We start from the raw sequence: 8212 nt of genomic DNA, 5'->3' as shown, positions 1-8212 counted from the left end.
CCCGGACTTGCAAAAAACTTCAAAAATTTTAAATTTTTTTCAAAAAATTTTTTTTACTCGAAACAACCAAGAAAGTCTCAATTTATGTTTCGAACACCATTTGAAGAAGTTTCGGTGAATTTTAAACTCATTTTTTGAAAATAAAGCCTTGGACATTTTTGAAAAAATTCATGACCCCGGACCTGCAAAAAATTTAAAAAATTTTAAATTTTTTTCAAAAATTTTTTTTTACTCGAAACAACCAAGAAAGTCTCACTTTATGTTCCGAACACGATTTTGAGAAGTTTCGGTGAATTTTAGGCACATATTTTAAAAAAAAAGTCTTGGACATTTTTGAAAAAATTCATGACCCCGGACCTGCAAAAAACTTCAAAAATTTTCGATTTTTTTCAAAAAATCTTTTTTACTCGAAACAACCAAGAAAGTCTCAATTTATGTTTCGAACACCATTTGGAGAAGTTTCGGTGAATTTTAGGCTCATATTTTAAAAATAAAGCCTTGGACATTTTTGAAAAAATTCATGACCCCGGACCTGCAAAAAACTTCAAAAAATTTTGATTTTTTTCAAAAAATATTTTTTACTCGAAACAACCAAGAAAGTCTCAATTTATGTTCCAAACATGATTTTGAGAAGTTTCGGTGAATTTCAGGCTCATATTTTAAAAACAAAGCCTTGGACATTTTTGAAAAAATTCATGACCCCGGACCTGCAAAAAACTTCAAAGATTTTCGATTTTTCTCAAAAAATCTTTTTTACTCGAAACAACCAAGACAGTCTCAATTTATGTTTCGAACACCATTTGAAGAAGTTTCGGTGAATTTTAGGCACATATTTTTAAAATAAAGGCTTGGGCATTTTTGAAAAAATTAATGACCCCGGACCTACAAAAAACTTCAAAATTTTCAATTTTGTCAAAAAAAATGTTTTTCTCAAAAAAGCTAAAAAGGCTGAGAAAATACCTTGCTGGATTCAATTGATGACATTTTGGTTAACTTCGAAGTGAAATCTAAAAAAGAATAAGAAAGAATATATAGAGAATGTTTGTCACTAAAACTTGACAAAAACTTCAATTATTATCATTTTTTTTCAAAAAAATCTTTTTTACTTGAAACAACCAAGAAAGTCTCAATTTATGTTTCGAACACCATTTGAAGAAGTTTCGGTGAATTTTAGACTCATTTTTTGAAAAAAAAGCCTTGGATATTTTTGAAAAAATTCATGACCCCGGACCTGCAAAAAACTTCAAAAAATTTTGATTTTTTTCAAAAAATATTTTTTACTCGAAACAACCAAGAAAGTCTCAATTTATGTTCCAAACATGATTTTGAGAAGTTTCGGTGAATTTTAGGCTCATATTTTAAAAATAAAGCCTTGGACATTTTTGAAAAAATTCATGACCCCGGACTTGCAAAAAACTTCAAAAATTTTAAATTTTTTTCAAAAAATTTTTTTTACTCGAAACAACCAAGAAAGTCTCAATTTATGTTTCGAACACCATTTGAAGAAGTTTCGGTGAATTTTAAACTCATTTTTTGAAAATAAAGCCTTGGACATTTTTGAAAAAATTCATGACCCCGGACCTGCAAAAAATTTAAAAAATTTTAAATTTTTTTCAAAAATTTTTTTTTACTCGAAACAACCAAGAAAGTCTCACTTTATGTTCCGAACACGATTTTGAGAAGTTTCGGTGAATTTTAGGCACATATTTTAAAAAAAAAGTCTTGGACATTTTTGAAAAAATTCATGACCCCGGACCTGCAAAAAACTTCAAAAATTTTCGATTTTTTTCAAAAAATCTTTTTTACTCGAAACAACCAAGAAAGTCTCAATTTATGTTTCGAACACCATTTGGAGAAGTTTCGGTGAATTTTAGGCTCATATTTTAAAAATAAAGCCTTGGACATTTTTGAAAAAATTCATGACCCCGGACCTGCAAAAAACTTCAAAAAATTTTGATTTTTTTCAAAAAATATTTTTTACTCGAAACAACCAAGAAAGTCTCAATTTATGTTCCAAACATGATTTTGAGAAGTTTCGGTGAATTTCAGGCTCATATTTTAAAAACAAAGCCTTGGACATTTTTGAAAAAATTCATGACCCCGGACCTGCAAAAAACTTCAAAAATTTTAAATTTTTTTCAAAAAATTTTTTTTACTCGAAACAACCAAGAAAGTCTCAATTTATGTTCCGAACACGATTTTGAGAAGTTTCGGTGAATTTTAGGCACATATTTTAAAAATAAAGTCTTGGACATTTTTGAAAAAATTCATGACCCCGGACCTGCAAAAAACTTCAAAGATTTTCGATTTTTCTCAAAAAATCTTTTTTACTCGAAACAACCAAGACAGTCTCAATTTATGTTTCGAACACCATTTGAAGAAGTTTCGGTGAATTTTAGGCACATATTTTTAAAATAAAGGCTTGGGCATTTTTGAAAAAATTAATGACCCCGGACCTACAAAAAACTTCAAAATTTTCAATTTTGTCAAAAAAAATGTTTTTCTCAAAAAAGCTAAAAAGGCTGAGAAAATACCTTGCTGGATTCAATTGATGACATTTTGGTTAACTTCGAAGTGAAATCTAAAAAAGAATAAGAAAGAATATATAGAGAATGTTTGTCACTAAAACTTGACAAAAACTTCAATTATTATCATTTTTTTTCAAAAAAATCTTTTTTACTTGAAACAACCAAGAAAGTCTCAATTTATGTTTCGAACACCATTTGAAGAAGTTTCGGTGAATTTTAGACTCATTTTTTGAAAAAAAAGCCTTGGATATTTTTGAAAAAATTCATGACCCCGGACCTGCAAAAAACTTCAAAAAATTTTGATTTTTTTCAAAAAATATTTTTTACTCGAAACAACCAAGAAAGTCTCAATTTATGTTCCAAACATGATTTTGAGAAGTTTCGGTGAATTTTAGGCTCATATTTTAAAAATAAAGCCTTGGACATTTTTGAAAAAATTCATGACCCCGGACCTGCAAAAAACTTCAAAAATTTTAAATTTTTTTCAAAAAATTTTTTTTACTCGAAACAACCAAGAAAGTCTCAATTTATGTTTCGAACACCATTTGGAGAAGTTTCGGTGAATTTTAGGCTCATATTTTAAAAATAAAGCCTTGGACATTTTTGAAAAAATTCATGACCCCGGACCTGCAAAAAACTTCAAAAATTTTAAATTTTTTTCAAAAAATTTTTTTTACTCGAAACAACCAAGAAAGTCTCAATTTATGTTCCGAACACGATTTTGAGAAGTTTCGGTGAATTTTAGGCACATATTTTAAAAAAAAAGTCTTGGACATTTTTGAAAAAATTAATGACCCCGGACCTGCAAAAAACGTCAAAAATTTTAAATTTTTTTCAAAAAATTTTTTTTACTCGAAACAACCAAGAAAGTCTCAATTTATGTTTCGAACACCATTTTGAGAAGTTTCGGTGAATTTTAGACTCATATTTTGAAAATAAAGCCTTGGACATTTTTGAAAAAATTCATGACCCCGGATCTGCATAAAACTTCAAAAATTTTCGATTTTTTTCAAAAAATTTTTTTTACTCGAAACAACCAAGAAAGTCTCAATTTATGTTTCGAACACCATTTTGAGAAGTTTCGGTGAATTTTAGACTCATATTTTGAAAATAAAGGCTTGGGCATTTTTGAAAAAATTAATGACCCCGGACCTGCAAAAAACTTCAAAATTTTCAATTTTGTCAAAAAAAATGTTTTTCTCAAAAAAGCTAAAAAGGCTGAGAAAATACCTTGCTGGATTCAATTGATGACATTTTGGTTAACTTCGAAGTGAAATCTAAAAAAGAATAAGAAAGAATATATAGAGAATGTTTGTCACTAAAACTTGACAAAAACTTCAATTATTATCATTTTTTTTCAAAAAAATCTTTTTTACTTGAAACAACCAAGAAAGTCTCAATTTATGTTTCGAACACCATTTGAAGAAGTTTCGGTGAATTTTAGACTCATTTTTTGAAAAAAAACCTTGGATATTTTTGAAAAAATTCATGACCCCGGACCTGCAAAAAACTTCAAAAAATTTTGATTTTTTTCAAAAAATATGTTTTACTCGAAACAACCAAGAAAGTCTCAATTTATGTTCCAAACATGATTTTGAGAAGTTTCGGTGAATTTTAGGCTCATATTTTAAAAATAAAGCCTTGGACATTTTTGAAAAAATTCATGACCCAGGACCTGCAAAAAACTTCAAAAATTTTAAATTTTTTTCAAAAAATTTTTTTTACTCGAAACAACCAAGAAAGTCTCAATTTATGTTTCGAACACCATTTGAAGAAGTTTCGGTGAATTTTAAACTCATTTTTTGAAAATAAAGCCTTGGACATTTTTGAAAAAATTCATGACCCCGGACCTGCAAAAAACTTCAAAAATTTTAAATTTTTTTCAAAAATTTTTTTTTACTCGAAACAACCAAGAAAGTCTCAATTTATGTTCCGAACACGATTTTGAGAAGTTTCGGTGAATTTTAGGCAAATATTTTTAAAATATAGTCTTGGACATTTTTGAAAAAATTCATGACCCCGGACCTGCAAAAAACTTCAAAAATTTTCGATTTTTTTCAAAAAATCTTTTTTACTCGAAACAACCAAGAAAGTCTCAATTTATGTTTCGAACACCATTTTGAGAAGTTTCGGTGAATTTTAGACTCATATTTTGAAAATAAAGCCTTGGACATTTTTGAAAAAATTCATGACCCCGGACCTCCAAAAAACTTCAAAAATTTTCGATTTTTTTCAAAAAATCTTTTTTACTCGAAACAACCAAGACAGTCTCAATTTATGTTCCGAACACGATTTTGAGAAGTTTCGGTGAATTTTAGGCTCATATTTTTAAAATAAAGGCTTGGGCATTTTTGAAAAAATTAATGACCCGGACCTGCAAAAAACTTCAAAATTTTCAATTTTGTCAAAAAAAATGTTTTTCTCAAAAAAGTTAAAAAGGCTGAGAAAATACCTTGCTGGATTCAATTGATGACATTTTGGTTAACTTCGAAGTGAAATCTAAAAAAAAATAAGAAAGAATATATAGAGAATGTTTGTCACTAAAACTTGACAAAAACTTCAAAAATTATCATTTTTTTTCAAAAAAATCTTTTTTACTTGAAACAACCAAGAAAGTCTCAATTTATGTTTCAAACACCATTTAAAGAAGATTCGGTGAATTTTAGACTCATTTTTTGAAAAAAAAGCCTTGGATATTTTTGAAAAAATTCATGACCCCGGACCTGCAAAAAACTTCAAAAATTTTAAATTTTTTTCAAAAAATTTTTTTTACTCGAAACAACCAAGAAAGTCTCAATTTATGTTTCGAACACCATTCGAAGAAGTTTCGGTGAATTTTAAACTCATTTTTTGAAAATAAAGCCTTGGACATTTTTGAAAAAATTCATGACCCCGGACCTGCAAAAAATTTAAAAAATTTTAAATTTTTTTCAAAAATTTTTTTTTACTCGAAACAACCAAGAAAGTCTCACTTTATGTTCCGAACACGATTTTGAGAAGTTTCGGTGAATTTTAGGCACATATTTTAAAAATAAAGTCTTGGACATTTTTGAAAAAATTCATGACCCCGGACCTGCAAAAAACTTCAAAAATTTTCGATTTTTTTCAAAAAATCTTTTTTACTCGAAACAACCAAGAAAGTCTCAATTTATGTTTCGAACACCATTTGAAGAAGTTTCGGTGAATTTTAGACTCATTTTTTGAAAAAAAGCCTTGGATATTTTTGAAAAAATTCATGACCCCGGACCTGCAAAAAACTTCAAAAAATTTTGATTTTTTTCAAAAAATATTTTTTACTCGAAACAACCAAGAAAGTCTCAATTTATGTTCCAAACATGATTTTGAGAAGTTTCGGTGAATTTTAGGCTCATATTTTAAAAACAAAGCCTTGGACATTTTTGAAAAAATTCATGACCCCGGACCTGCAAAAAACTTCAAAAATTTTAAATTTTTTTCAAAAAATTTTTTTTACTCGAAACAACCAAGAAAGTCTCAATTTATGTTCCGAACACGATTTTGAGAAGTTTCGGTGAATTTTAGGCACATATTTTAAAAATAAAGTCTTGGACATTTTTGAAAAAATTCATGACCCCGGACCTGCAAAAAACTTAAAAGATTTTCGATTTTTCTCAAAAAATCTTTTTTACTCGAAACAACCAAGACAGTCTCAATTTATGTTTCGAACACCATTTGAAGAAGTTTCGGTGAATTTTAGGCACATATTTTTAAAATAAAGGCTTGGGCATTTTTGAAAAAATTAATGACCCCGGACCTACAAAAAACTTCAAAATTTTCAATTTTGTCAAAAAAAATGTTTTTCTCAAAAAAGCTAAAAAGGCTGAGAAAATACCTTGCTGGATTCAATTGATGACATTTTGGTTAACTTCGAAGTGAAATCTAAAAAAGAATAAGAAAGAATATATAGAGAATGTTTGTCACTAAAACTTGACAAAAACTTCAATTATTATCATTTTTTTTCAAAAAAATCTTTTTTACTTGAAACAACCAAGAAAGTCTCAATTTATGTTTCGAACACCATTTGAAGAAGTTTCGGTGAATTTTAGACTCATTTTTTGAAAAAAAAGCCTTGGATATTTTTGAAAAAATTCATGACCCCGGACCTGCAAAAAACTTCAAAAAATTTTGATTTTTTTCAAAAAATATTTTTTACTCGAAACAACCAAGAAAGTCTCAATTTATGTTCCAAACATGATTTTGAGAAGTTTCGGTGAATTTTAGGCTCATATTTTAAAAATAAAGCCTTGGACATTTTTGAAAAAATTCATGACCCCGGACTTGCAAAAAACTTCAAAAATTTTAAATTTTTTTCAAAAAATTTTTTTTACTCGAAACAACCAAGAAAGTCTCAATTTATGTTTCGAACACCATTTGAAGAAGTTTCGGTGAATTTTAAACTCATTTTTTGAAAATAAAGCCTTGGACATTTTTGAAAAAATTCATGACCCCGGACCTGCAAAAAATTTAAAAAATTTTAAATTTTTTTCAAAAATTTTTTTTTACTCGAAACAACCAAGAAAGTCTCACTTTATGTTCCGAACACGATTTTGAGAAGTTTCGGTGAATTTTAGGCACATATTTTAAAAATAAAGTCTTGGACATTTTTGAAAAAATTCATGACCCCGGACCTGCAAAAAACTTCAAAAATTTTCGATTTTTTTCAAAAAATCTTTTTTACTCGAAACAACCAAGAAAGTCTCAATTTATGTTTCGAACACCATTTGAAGAAGTTTCGGTGAATTTTAGACTCATTTTTTGAAAAAAAGCCTTGGATATTTTTGAAAAAATTCATGACCCCGGACCTGCAAAAAACTTCAAAAAATTTTGATTTTTTTCAAAAAATATTTTTTACTCGAAACAACCAAGAAAGTCTCAATTTATGTTCCAAACATGATTTTGAGAAGTTTCGGTGAATTTTAGGCTCATATTTTAAAAACAAAGCCTTGGACATTTTTGAAAAAATTCATGACCCCGGACCTGCAAAAAACTTCAAAGATTTTCGATTTTTCTCAAAAAATCTTTTTTACTCGAAACAACCAAGACAGTCTCAATTTATGTTTCGAACACCATTTGAAGAAGTTTCGGTGAATTTTAGGCACATATTTTTAAAATAAAGGCTTGGGCATTTTTGAAAAAATTAATGACCCCGGACCTACAAAAAACTTCAAAATTTTCAATTTTGTCAAAAAAAATGTTTTTCTCAAAAAAGCTAAAAAGGCTGAGAAAATACCTTGCTGGATTCAATTGATGACATTTTGGTTAACTTCGAAGTGAAATCTAAAAAAGAATAAGAAAGAATATATAGAGAATGTTTGTCACTAAAACTTGACAAAAACTTCAATTATTATCATTTTTTTTCAAAAAAATCTTTTTTACTTGAAACAACCAAGAAAGTCTCAATTTATGTTTCGAACACCATTTGAAGAAGTTTCGGTGAATTTTAGACTCATTTTTTGAAAAAAAAGCCTTGGATATTTTTGAAAAAATTCATGACACCGGACCTGCAAAAAACTTCAAAAAATTTTGATTTTTTTCAAAAAATATTTTTTACTCGAAACAACCAAGAAAGTCTCAATTTATGTTCCAAACATGATTTTGAGAAGTTTCGGTGAATTTTAGGCTCATATTTTAAAAATAAAGCCTTGGACATTTTTGAAAAAATTCAT

This window comes from Rhopilema esculentum, chromosome 4 (assembly GCF_057945365.1).
Source record: "Rhopilema esculentum isolate cy_ngs chromosome 4, ASM5794536v1, whole genome shotgun sequence".
In the NCBI taxonomy this organism is placed as follows: domain Eukaryota; kingdom Metazoa; phylum Cnidaria; class Scyphozoa; order Rhizostomeae; family Rhizostomatidae; genus Rhopilema; species Rhopilema esculentum.
This window is presented reverse-complemented; position numbering follows the sequence as displayed.